We start from the raw sequence: 13,508 nt of genomic DNA on the forward strand, positions 1-13,508 counted from the left end.
ATCGGCTTGTTTTTGGCTATATGTTACAGAGTGTGTTGTGGGATGAACATGAAATTCCCAGGTACTACCAGCTCACTCCAGTGCCTTAGGGTAACGTGCAGGGAGGGGGTAATGTGCAGGTGCTAGCTGTTAGCAGCAAAATATGAAAAAGCTGGGTATGGACTCACAGAGTCTGGGTGGGGCATCAGTGTGCTACTGAGAGTTTCCTGTTAACTTCCTCTGCAGGGCCCACAACACATGCAGTCCCTAACTTCCATTAAAAGTTCCAAATTTCTAGGGGCTAGCATTAAAATATAGATGCCACTGAACTCAGACCTAAGTTTGAATCCTAATTCCACAAAAGAAACTGGCTTTCTACTGGAGAAATCATTACTACTGGCTTGACCCTTTGGACCATATCCATAAAATGGAATAATTATTCCTGCATCATAAAGTTTATTCACTTACTCAATCAATCATTTATTCAATAAATATGGAGCATCTACACCATGCCAGACACTGTTCAAGCGTTATTCTGAGAAGGAGATGGTAAGAAGAACTCTGTGAAATGTACAGCTCAGGGCAACTGCTTTTACTTGCAGTGTTATTTATTTTCATAGCTTCCTAGATCAAGTAAAAATGACCTAAACCACAGCAAAGGGATAAAAGGGAAAACTTTTAAGCACTTAACTGGTGAAAAAAACAATCCATGCTTCCACTCCTTTTCATGAAGGGCTTTAGGTAAAAGTCCTGACTCATTCTGGACAGTTCCCCAAAGGGGATCCTGCTCTCTTCTGGAAGGATTTCTGGGAATGATCTTGATCAGAGAATATACAAACTGCATTCTCAGGAGCTTCTGGTCCTGCCTCTGACACAGTTCATCCTTTCAAACCTCTTAATTTTTCCCAGCCTCAGTTTTCTTACCTGTAAAACGAAGTTTTCTTCATAAGCGGGTCACGTGTATATGGGAGCCTTCTCTGCTAGATTTTTAGGGCGGGGAGTCAGTTCTCAAGCTCAGGCTTGACAGACTGAGATGGACACAGGCCCCAGGACTCCACTGTAGATTAGAAGTTTTAACTCCAATCAAATCCAACGCCCCCACCCCATTTTCTCCAACACTTCCTTATTACAATTCTTTAATGGTACCCCTTTACTAATTCCAATTGTGAAGGCTAAGCAATTTAGTATGTGAATGCTCTGGCCCAGCTTCAGAGGCTCATGGAAGGAGTATCAGATGCTTGCAACTGGCCTAGGATCTCTGTAAGCCATGACACTGAAGACAGAGTGGCACTATATTGATGGCTCAGAATCAGATATAGTATTGCTGTCTGTGGTGTGTTCCTCCTAAACAGTGAATATCTCTAGGAAAAATTCCAAATACAAAAAACAAACCGAAAACACATTTTCCTTTTAGTTATCTGATAGTTGGGTTCCTGGAAAATTCAGTTATATGGTCCTATTACCTGCCTGACCCCCTGATCTCAGAAAATCTCAAGTAGAGGATTCTGCTTAGCCAGCCTACCTTGTAGGAACTAGGTTTTAGAAGCTTCTGTCTAGCTATCAGTCTTATCTTTTAGAAACAAACTAACAAACTGCTGGAACAGAAAAAGAAATATTTGAGGAAGGTGCCTGCCCAGATGATTCAGAAAGTGTGGCAGTTACCGCAACTTCATTGTAATGTTGAAATCCCCTTCTGAATATCCCAAATGATAATAAAAGGAGCCTGCTTTCCTTTGTTCTGGGATAGCAGCTGTGAAAATGATTCCCCATGATCTCCCTGTCTGTACAAATAAAGTTGCCCCTGAGGCAACTCTATTTGGTGTAGTCTCTGTCCATAAGTCATGGAGGAGTGGGCCCACTTTGGTAACAGTCCTGGCATACTAAATAGTTAATACAGGGGCTCCTGGGTGGCTCAGTGGGTTAAGCCTCTGCCTTCAGCTCAGGTCTTCATCCCAGGGTCCTAGGATTGAGCCCCACATCGGGCTCTCTGCTCAGCAGGGAGCCTGCTTCCCCCTTTCTCTCTCTGCCTGTTTCTCTGCCTACTTGTGATCTCTGTCTGTCAAATAGATAAATAAAATCTTAAAAAATAGTTAATACATATTCAAGAAATAAAATAATTGAAAAATAAAACATATTTTTACATGTGATTGTAAAGACCAGATTATAAGCAGGTTTCCATACATTGAAAGAGAGAGAGAGAGAGAATGAATGAATATGTATGTGGGGCGGGGGTGGGGTGGGGTGGGGTGGGGTGGTGGGAAGCTGGGGCCCTTGGCCCTCAGCCCCTATGCCAGTTGGAACAACTAAAAATAGCCGGCGTTAATTTCCAAAGCTTTTAGAAAGGCATATTGCCTCTATTGAATGAGAACCACTTTTCTAGAGAGTTGCTGAGCTAATAATCAGGGGAAAGAATAAACAAACTGGTGCCTCCTCTTTCTCAGAAAGCAGAAGCCTGCAGAAAGAGGAAACAAAGGATGGGAAACTCCCCTTTTCTAACCTAGAACATGGCTTTCCGCCCAGAGACTGGTGACAAGCCACCACGGACTCGGGTTTTTTGATTGGTCAGTTGAGAAACTAAAATAGTTGGGTTAAAAGGAGGGAAACCCCCAATGCTTTCCGCCGTCCAGTCGATAACTTGCACTGAGACCCCTCGCTTCATGACATTGGCTATTTTTCGTTGAGCGCTGCCGCCAGCCTGAGCGAGTTCACGGTGAGTTCCTGTCCCCTGCCGCCCCCTCCCTCCGCTTCTCTCTATCCGCAGGCTCTCCCTGGCCCTGTAGCAAATCTGTCCTTTTTCCGGGCCCAATGTGGCCAGGCAACTGGTTTCGGCTTGCTGAGGCTCTGTCCAGATCCTCAGGGAAGCAGCTGAGAGGCCAGGAAGTGGAGCGCCGTGGGAACCCACGCTTCCAGCGCATTCTCGCTCGATAGTTCTCTGGGCAGGACTGGGCTGATCAGGACAGAGTAGCGCAGTCACTGATGGGGTCCGTGGTGGGTGCTGCTTTTTGGGGCAGCTCAGCCACGACCGGAAGGTTCTGTTTCCCTGGGCACAGCGCGAAGAAGGAAGAGTAGGACGGTCAAAGAAGACTAATACTGGAGGGCGGTGATCTGGCAAAAAGCAGGTGTCTGGGGGAGTCTAAAAGAACTGCTTCGGTAATAGGTTGGCGCTTCCAGTGGATCCCTAGGCATTATGCCTTCGTGAGGGTGCCCTCCTCTCCATTTTCCTTTAGGACCCCACGCTTCCCCACCAGGTTCTAGGGCCAATGTCTGAATTCAGATTATGTCACATTGTTTTGTGTAACATTTCTATGGCAGCTTATGTGTTTGTTTTGGTAAAAGCTTTATTAAGATGTAATTCACAAACCATACAATTCATCTATTTAAACAATACAATTCAGTGGGCTTTAGTATATTCAGAGTTGTGCAAACATCACCTCAATTTTAGAACATTTTCATTCTCCAAAAAGAAACCCTATACCCATTAGCAATCACTTCCTATTTCTCCTCAATACCCCAGGCCTAAGGAACAACTCATCTTTCTGTTGCTATGGATTTGCCTGTTCTTGACATCTCATATTAATGGAATCATACAGCTTATGGTCTTTCGTGATTGGGTTCTACTACCTAATACGATGTTTTCAAAGATCATACATATTATAGCAAGTATCTGTACTTTATTCTTTTTTACTGCTGAATAAAATTCCATTGTATTGATACACAACATTTTGTTTACCCATTCATTAATGGGCATTTGTGTTGTTTCCACTTTTTTGCTATTAATATTGTTATCAACATTCACGTACAAGTTTTCAGATTGGACAGATGTTTTCAATTCTCTTGGGTATACACCTAAGAGTGTAGTTGCTGGGTCATACTGATGAGGGAGCAGGAGGCTGACTGAGGACAAAGCAAAAGCTGGCACCTTGCACCCCCTCTCCACCCCCTCCCCTCAGTAATATGTGTAACATTCCTGGCACCCCTGACCGCCATAAACAAGAAACAAATAGTTAACTTGCAGAGATCACAATCCTGCAAGACAGATATCTCCCAACTATCTTGATGTTAATGGCTTGCCAAAAGACAACATTGATCAAGCCACGAGACCTCCGGTATCCTGGCACCTTGTAGGCCCTCTTTAGCATATGAAAGCTCCGTTGAAACCTCCCTTTCCCTTACCTTCTCCCAAACGCACGGTATAGAACCTGCCATCCCTCACAACCCAGGGCAGCAGCTCTTCCTGCCCACAGGTCCTGTCCCCGTGCTTTAATAAACCACCATTTTGCACCAAAGATGTCTCAAGAATTCTTTCTTGGTCATCGGCTCCGGACCTCAGCCCACCAAACCTCATCTAGGTCCTAGAACTTCATCAATATGGTAACTCTATATTTAACCCTTTGAGGAACTGACAGACTGTTTCCCAAAGCTGCTGCACCATTTTACAATCCTACCAGCACTATATCAGAATCCCAATTTTTCTGCATCCTCACCAACACTTTATATTGTCTATTTTTTTTTTAGATTTTTATTTATTTATTTGACAGACAGAGATCACAAGTATGCAGAGAGGCAGGCAGAGAGAGAGGAGGAAGCAGGCTCCCTGCTGAGCAGAGAGCCAGGACCCTGGGATCATGACCTGAGCCGAAGGCAGAGGCTTTAACCCACTGAGCCACCCAGGCGCCCCAATATTGTCTATTTTTTAAAGATCATTTTTTCCCCAAAGATTTTATTTATTTGACACAGAGAGATCACAAGTAGGCAGAGAGGCAGGCAGAGGGGGAGGGGAAAGCAGGCTCCCCGAGGAGCAGAGAGCCCGATGTGGGGCTCGATCCCAGGATCCTGGGATCATGACCTGAGCTGAAGGCAGAGGCTCAACCCACTGAGCCACCCAGGCACCCCTATCTATTTTTTAAATTATAGTCATCCCAGTGGGTGTGAAACTGTATCTCATTATGGCTTTAATTTGCATTTCCCTAATGATGACTGAAGGTGCATTATTTTTTAAATTACAAAATAATTTTTAGAAAAGACTTACATGCTGAAGTTTTGAGAACTATAACTATTTACATCATTTGCCCAAAGTCACAGAGCCTAGACCCAAACCAAGTCTCTTTATGGCAAATGCTTGAACTCCATACCTTCTTTTATAAAACAGAATCTGGGATAAAACTTTTCAAGAAAATTTCTCTTGATAGCTGTTAGAAAAGGAATGCTGGGCAAGATGAACCTCTGCATAGACAAAATGGGTCATTTCTTATTTGTTATTAGAAACCCAAAGGTGCAAAGAACTTTTTGGTCTCTCCATTTTTACTTTGTAAAAAATAAGTGTTTTCAAGGTGCCTGGGTGGCTTAGTCAGTTAAGGGACCCTCTTGATTTTGGCTCAGATCATGATCTCAGGGTTTTTGAGATTGAGTTCCCAGTCAGGAGTCAGGCTCTGTGCTGGGTGTAGAGTCTGCTTAAGATACTCTCTCAACCTTTCTCTCTGCTCCTCCTCCTCCTTCTCTCACTCTCTTAAAAAAAAAAGTTTCCTTGAGATCCTCACACGGGATCTTGGATGAAGTAGTGACCCTTTCTTGGTATGAAGTGATTTTTTCTTTTTAAAATTTCTTTACCTATCATTTGAGAGAGAGAGAGAGAGAGAATGAATGGGGGGGGGCAAAGGGAGAGGAAGAGACGGTCCCAAGCCGATTCCACATGGAGCATGGGGCTCAAAGCCATGACCCCAGACCATGATTTGAGCTAAAATGCTTAGTCGAATGCACCACTTAGGTGTCCTGGCACAGTGACTTTGTGCTTTTCTTCATGTAAGTGCCCTTTGGGCTTCTCCTTTCCACTGCCATCAGGACATGGAATGTGGAAAGACAAAAGTTTAAACTTTGTTTAAGTGCATAACTATCAAAATATTTTGAGTACACATTTTTTTTCCTTTGGATATCTATCAATTTTACATTATTTTACTTATCAATCTTACTTTAGATATTACCAAAACTTAATTTTTCTTTTTTTTTTTCAGTTAAAAATTCAGATTGCATTTTCTTAAAAGTCATAAACCTGTACCTACCCACAGTGGTTGTGGAAGTGGAGACAGAAGGAACTAGAATCAGAGTTCAAATATGCCAGAAACTCTGGGCTCTAAATTCTTATGTAGAATCTAGTTAGAGAGTAACTGACCAACAAGTCTGAGAAACTGGAGACTTTAACATTCACTGTAAACTTTGGCACAGCTCACTTACTTCTCTGAAGACTGGATCCAACAAGCATAATGAATACAAGAATGTGCTATGGTAGCATGGTGAATTCCAGACAAACCCAAGAATTCCTTACAGCTGTGGAAGGAGGCCCAATTCCTGAGATGGTCTTAGAAGCAGAACTGATAGCTCTCAGGAAAAGTGATGAAATAGCTGACCTCACTGTAAATCCCTAGAACCTACATTGATTGACCTAACTTGCCACAACTCTGTTGTGATTGCTGAAGAAAGGAGGTGGCCAGGGGGAAACCATTGTGACTCCAAGGTCAAATTGGCAGCTTTGTGGTGAACAGTGATAAGGAGGAGTTGATGAGAAACAGTGATGTGACCAACAGTACCTGCCATAATCCCCTGGAAGAAGCTTTAAGTACTACCTGGTTATATCCGGTGTTGAATTTGTATGGATGGGTACTGCAAGATTGAACTGAGTAGGTGACGCACTTACTCTACAGAATGTGGCCACATCTTCTGCAGTCAGTGCCTCTGCACTTCCCTTAAATATAATAAAAATTGCTCAGTTTGTTTGAAAAAACTCAACTGCTATCAGTGCCACTGCATTTATATATGAGCTGTACTGTGTCATTCAGGACAGATAGAACCCTTAGCATGGAAACATGCCTCATGCAGAAACTATGGGCTGCTGGCATGCAGTATAATGGACTCGAAAAGGCTGCTTTAGGGGCACCTGGGTGGTTCAGTGGGTTAAAGCCTCTGCCTTCGGCTCAGGGTATGATCTCAGGGTCCTGGGATCGAGCCCCGCATTGGGCTCTCTGCTCCGTGGGGAGCCTGCTTCCCCCTCTCTCTCTGCCTGCCTCTCCGCCTACTTGTGATCTCTGTCTGCCAAATAAATAAATAAAATCTTTAAAAAGAAAAAAAGAAAAGCCTGCTTTAAAAAATTGTTCTCTGGGGCGCCTGGGTGGCTCAGTGGGTTGAGCCGCTGCCTTCGGCTCAGGTCATGATCTTGGGGTCCTGGGGTCGAGTCCCGCATCAGGCTCTCTGCTCTGTGGGGAGCCTGCTTCCCTCTCTCTCTCTCTCTGCCTGCTTCTCTGCCTACTTGTGATCTCTCTCTGTCAAATAAATAAATAAAATCTTAAAAAAAAAATTGTTCTCTGGAGTATATAAAAAATTCTTTCATTTCTCACACACTGTGAGACTGCTTTTTGGTTCCTTTAGTTTCCTACTTTAGGGCTGGACTTTAGTTGTCACAATGTGCCAGAGACCTGTGGTTGTTCTCAAAGCAATTTTTCCTTTTTTTCTCATAGGAATCAATTTTTAAATGACAACACATGGGCATTTTGACTCACATAAACAAGGGCAACATCATAGAGATAGTGGAGCAAGTGGATGGAAGGAACCAGGAAGACTGACAACTTTGCAACTCAGAGCCACCATACAAATTTGGACTTTTACTTGAGAGATAAATAAACGTTATTCTTGTTTAAGCAACCATATATGAGGTCTTATTTAGAACAATGGAAACTTTATTTTAATCAAAGGACCAGGCAGGGTGCTGTCTCTGGGTTTCTCTGGATTTCCTGATTCCACTGGAGTAGAAGGAAGTTAGTCAGTCTTTCTGGTATCATCTCCAATCAGCAGGGTTCAGGTGGGTATATGGGCAGGCACCATGTCCCCTAGACTCCTACTGGCCTTTGAGCTAGTCTGAGGAGTTGCCTAGGCATGTGGGAATCTAGGGTTGTTGTTCTGTGCTCTCTGACCTGTCAGGCCAGAGAGGAGATGCCAACACCCTGGCTTTACAGATGTGTCTGCCTCCACTACCCTGGTCAGCTAATCAACAAGCCAGCATGCCTCTCTGTGAACAAACACATCACTGCATCACCATCCCAACTGCTCCAGAGTTACTCACAGGCCTTAAGAAGACCTCCTCGGAACCTATGCTCCACCTCCAGCCAAACACATGCTTTTTCTTCTTTTGCAGAGGCAATTCATATAGCACTCATAATTCAGCCTGCACTTCAGAACTGGAGAGGATGGAATTTCTACAGTCCTCTCTCCTTTTCCCTCAGAATGAAATGGGCAGTAAAGTTTGTTCCTTCCTTTCTGTGGCTATAGCAGTGCTGCTCTCCAACATGGAGGCTCAGTGGTGCCAATGGAATGGTGCCCATCCATACAGTGTCGTATCTGTCTACACACTGCAGTCTCTGAAATGTCCTACACCCCAGGCTTTTGTTGCTTGACTTGGCACAGGCTATGCAAGATGAATGTGGTAGGAGGTGCCTGGGTGGCTCAGTTGATGAATTGGCTGTCTTAGGCTCAGGTCATGATCCCAGAGTCCTGGGCTTCCTGCTCAGTGGGGAGCCTGCTTTGGCCCCCACCCCCCTGCTCAGGTGCACGTGCACTCGTGCTCTCTCTTGCTCCTGCTTGCTCTCTGTCTTAAATAAAGAAAATCTTTTAAAGAAAAGATAAATGTGGTGTACTCCCTTCTGTGGGTTCCTTTGTATATTCTAAAATAAAAAGGGGAAGAAAAAGAATATGAAAATGAAAAAATTGAAAGCAATTTCCAAATATTACCTTTTTACCTTTCAGTACATCATCTTATGTGTCCTACTTTGGAGACTATTAATTGCTCTGTGACATAGCACAGTGTATCAGAAAACTGGCTAATGATTCAAACATCTGAGGTGCCTATTAAATGCAGAGTCTGCTTTTGCACATACTGCCTATGTGATCAGGGTAAAGACTCTCTCTAGTTTGTCAGCAGCCCTCAACTCTCTCTATTGTATTCTCCCTAGCTCACTACACATTTCCCTTACCTGCAAAGCTCATGTAGACATTTGAGTTTTTGGCTCTGCTTTAGGGGGAAAAAATAGAGGGGATTCTGACTTTTTCAGAAAATCAAGATGAATTTTATAGACAGCAAAATGAACTGATTTTTAAGTGTATAATTAGATGAGTTTGGATATGTATGTGTGTGTGTGTGTGTGTGTGTGTGTGTATAGTCATAATGACCAACACCCCAATCAAAATATAGAACAATTCCATCATTCCAGAAAGTTCCCTTATTCCCTCTTCTAGTCAATCCCCCTTAGCCCCCACAAGCACACTCATACATATGTTTGGGAACACTGACTTTTATTACTTCATTGTCTAGCCCAGCTCATCAGGGAGAAAAATTTGATAGGGATTTGGAGTATAAGCAGTAGATAGGGATCAAATATTTTAGTGGCAGCATGACTTATAATATTACCTCTTTTAAGAATTGAAGCAAGAAATAAATCAGTGAGAGAAAGACAAAAACCATATGATTTCACTGATATGTGGAATTTAAGGGACAAAACAGTTGAACATATGGGGAAAAAAGAGCAAGGCAAACTAGGAAACAGACTCTTAACTATAGAGAACAAACTGAGAGTTACTGGAGGAGAGGTGGGCAGGAGGATAGATTCAATGCCTTATGGGTTAAGGAGGACACTTGTAGTGATAAACACTGGGTGTTGTATGTAAATGATGAATCACTAAATTCTACACCTGAAACTAATATGTTAACTAACTGGAATTTAAATAAGAACTGAAGAAAGGAAAATAAAATGATACTTTAAAACAAAATGAAACAAAAATAAAAGTCTTTTGTGTGGACAGTCAGGGGTACAATAACTATTAATAAATATTAATTGAATGCAGAAAAAAGAGCTGAAGCAAGATTAGGAGGGAAACAAACCATAAGAGACTCTTAATATCAGGAAACAAACTGAGGGTTGCTGGGGAGTGGGGGCATAGGGATAGGATGGCTGGGTTATGGACACTGGGGAGGATATGTGCTATGGTGAGTGTTGTGAAATGTGTAAGCCTGTTGATTCACAGACCTGTACCCCTGAAGCAAATAATACATTATATGTCAATACAAAATTTTAAAAATTAAAAAAAAAATAATGACACCTGGCATTAAATAATAGCTATGGTCCAGGCACAGTACTAGGTGCTTCACACATCACAGGCAATCAAGTTATACTCTTAGGCAAGAACAGGAACGCAACAGGATGTAAGAGCAGAAGTTGAAGTGAGCTGCCACAGAGCATACAGACATGAATAACTTGGCTGACTATTGTACGTGGCTGTGGGAAGCAGTGAGAGGTAATGAAAAGAAGATTAAGGCCACATCATGAATAGAGCACTCTGTCCCGTGGTATGAAATTTAGGTTTATTCTGTAGTTGCTAAGGAGCCCCAAAGGCTCTGGAAGAAAGCCTCCAGAGAAAGATTTTTTTTTTTTAAAGATTTTATTTATTTATTTGTCAGAGAGAGAGAGGGAGAGAGAGCGAGCACAGGCAGACAGAATGGCAGGCAGAGGCAGAGGGAGAAGCAGGCTCCCTGACGAGCAAGGAGCCCGATGTGGGACTCGATCCCAGGACGCTGGGATCATGACCTGAGCCGAAGGCAGCTGCTTAACCAACTGAGCCACCCAGGTGTCCCCAGAGAAAGATTATTAAGGATTCAGCATGATCCCAGTGAAGGCCAAAGATGGTGTTTGAAAGTTGAAGGTAAAATATGGAGGAGGTGAGGAGGAGGAGGAGCCTAGGTGGCTCTGTCGTTAAACATCTGCCTTTGGCTCAGGTCATGACCCTAGGGTTCTGGGATTGAGCATCACTTTAAGCCCCTCATTGAGCCCGCATCAGGCTCTCTCTCTCTCTGCTCTCCCCCCTCTGCTCATGCTCTGTCTCTCACTTTCTCTCTCAAACAAAAAGAAATAAGATATTAAATAAATACATGGAGGTAAATAAATAAATAATTCCACCTGTTGATTTTCCTCTCAAAATAGAAGTGTATTTTTTGAAGTATATAAGAAAAAGGATGAAGGAACCTTGGTCTGAGGATGTTGGTAGTGCACATGTGCTCTTCTGCCCTCAGATGTCTAGCAGTTTCATTTTAGTACAGCCAGCAGAGCTATGCAAGCCTTTGAGCTGCGGCAACTCCTAGGAGATGGTGTTTGTTTGAAGGTGACAACGATAGGACTCCAGGGGGACAGCGATGGAAGTCTGGATTTAGCTTTCAGGTATCCTTTTGGAAAAGTAGAAGCTCATGCGACAAGAGTGGATATGGGATTAGGAGAGGTTGACATTCAAATGTATTCACTTGAGGACTGATCTAGCTTTAAACCAAGTTAGACTCACAGTGAGATAATCTGGCAATGCATATTTATCATTTCCTGCTGTTCACTGAGGTTACAGCAGAGAATGAAAGCCAAATATCTCGAGCTGGGGGGTGCCTGGGTGGCTCAGTGGGTTGAAACCTCTGCCTTCGGCTCGGGTCATGGTCCTGGGGTCCTGAAATCGAGCCCCGCGTCGGGCTCTCTGCTCTGCAGGGAGCCTGCTTCCTCCCCTCTCTCTCTCTGTCTGCCTCTCTGCCTACTTGTGATCTCTCTCTGTCAAAAAAAAAAAAAAAAAAAAAAAAAAAACTTAAAAAAAAAAAATCTCGAGCTGGGACATATCTGCATTTCATCAACCACAAACTGAAATGCAACTATTCAAGAAAGGGGTTAAGAGAGACAGAGTAGAGAAGTCCCACCCAAGTTTGGGGTTAAGAGAGACAGAGTAGAGAAGTCCCACCCAAGTTTCAGCAAGGACTGGTCTTTTCTATCATCCGGTCCACAGTGAATTCATGCCTCCTGTAAATATTAAGTACATCTGCCAGGAGAAACAAACTCCTCTCCAAGAACCTAAAATTGTTACAAAGGATTAAACTTTTAGGTCCCTTCCTTAGCTACTTTAATTAGGTCCCACTGATTTGATATTAAAATCTGTGTACTGTGATGACTGTCCCAGGGAGTGTTAACAGAGTAAAATAGGTTTCAATGACATCATTAGCTCAGTGTCTGTCACTAGAAGAGTAGCTTCCCTGCAGCAAAAACAGGGAGCAGCAGCAGCCGGCACCTGCACAAATGCACATGAACTCCCTGTGTTTCTTCCCTACTGGCCTCCTTGGGCCTTTCTGACAGCCTCATGGATACTTAGAACCACCAAAGCTCTCCAGAAGGCACAGATCTTTGTCTGCAGGCCCTGCTGTCCCAGTGTCCCATCCAGTAGTCCCTGGCTGGGTTGGGAGCTGAGGCTAGTAGGCAAGGTTGGGCCCTACTTACTGGGTATTCATGGTTAGGGGCAGCAGGCTATTCTGCCAGACTTATTTATAAACAGTTCTAGACATTTGTTAATACACAGTACTTTAGAAGTAAAACATGAAGTTTTCTTCTTCCACCTCCAGTTTCATAGTTCAATTTCACAGTATTATTCCGGGGGGGGTTCTGACTTTGAGACAATCTTTTTCCACTTCACTATCCAGGGACTATTCACAGGCTGCTCTAACATGGTAACTGTCGCTGTATGGGAGACATTAATCAAGGTAGCATTTGATCTGGGCCCTTCCCTGACTCTCTTAGCTGTCAGCAGGCAAAAAGATCCTGAAGGGCGTATTCCCTTTTCCTGTGGAGTGGCACATAGAAGGCATAGGGCCCCAGATATGGCTCTACCATTATCACTGACTCTCTAAAGGGAGGGCAGAAGGGCTGCCAGGGTGGCGTGACAGGATAGGGACAGTAGTCACCCATACCACTTGGCTTCCCTGCCGAGAAAAGAGCCTTTAGAGAATGAATTTTTCTCTGCCTTTCCTCTGAACAAGGCCAAGCCACAGAGACAACAGTTGTTCTTTTCTCCAACCAGAAGAGAGTAGGTGCAGTGCTTTGCTAGGCATCGGCCATTCATTAATTCATGGCCCATTCGTCTGCTCATTTACTTGGTATTTATTAAATTTTCATAGTGTAGTAGGCCTGTGTAGTTAAAAAATGTACAAGGTAGGGGCGCCTGGGTGGCTCAGTGGGTTAAGCCTCTGCCTTCGGCTCAGGGCATGATCCCAGAGTTCTGAGATTGAGCCCCACATGGGGCTCTCTGCTCAGCAGGGAGCCTGCTTCCTCGTCTCTTTCTGCCTGCTTCTCTGCCTACTTGTGATCTCCGTCTGTCAAATAAATAAATAAAATCTTTGAACAAAAATGTACAAGATAGTCCTTTCCTCCAAGAACCTCACAGCTAGTGGAGAAGAGATGTGAAAAACATTTGTAATACAATGAAAGAAATAATGTGGTGTGATAAAAGCTATGATAGAAATATCTGCCAGGTCCTCACTGAAGCATAAAAGAGGAAATAACTCTGACTTCTCAGTAACTTCCTTGGGCTCTAGAAGATGAAAAATTGAACTTTTAATTTATATTCGGCTCTATTGGAGTCCTTGAAGAGTAATACCTACTTGTATCTCTTGTTATATTTAAAGACAGAAAGTTAATTTG

The 13,508-nt window shown here is 43.4% G+C and overlaps 1 long non-coding RNA gene across 2 annotated transcripts; it reads left to right on the top strand.

The window, feature by feature from the left end:
• Window positions 1-2,356: 2,356 nt before the first annotated feature.
• LOC125104894 (uncharacterized) lies at window positions 2,357-7,671 on the top strand. 2 transcript variants are annotated; one of them, XR_007128755.1, is made up of 2 exons: window positions 2,357-2,689; window positions 7,485-7,671. It is a non-coding gene; the product is annotated as an uncharacterized LOC125104894 (long non-coding RNA). The 2 variants fall into 2 exon arrangements; XR_007128756.1 differs by lacking the exon at window positions 2,357-2,689 and adding an exon at window positions 2,702-3,129.
• The last annotated feature ends 5,837 nt before the right edge of the window (window positions 7,672-13,508 follow it).

This window comes from Lutra lutra, chromosome 7 (assembly GCF_902655055.1).
Source record: "Lutra lutra chromosome 7, mLutLut1.2, whole genome shotgun sequence".
Lineage (NCBI taxonomy): Eukaryota > Metazoa > Chordata > Mammalia > Carnivora > Mustelidae > Lutra > Lutra lutra.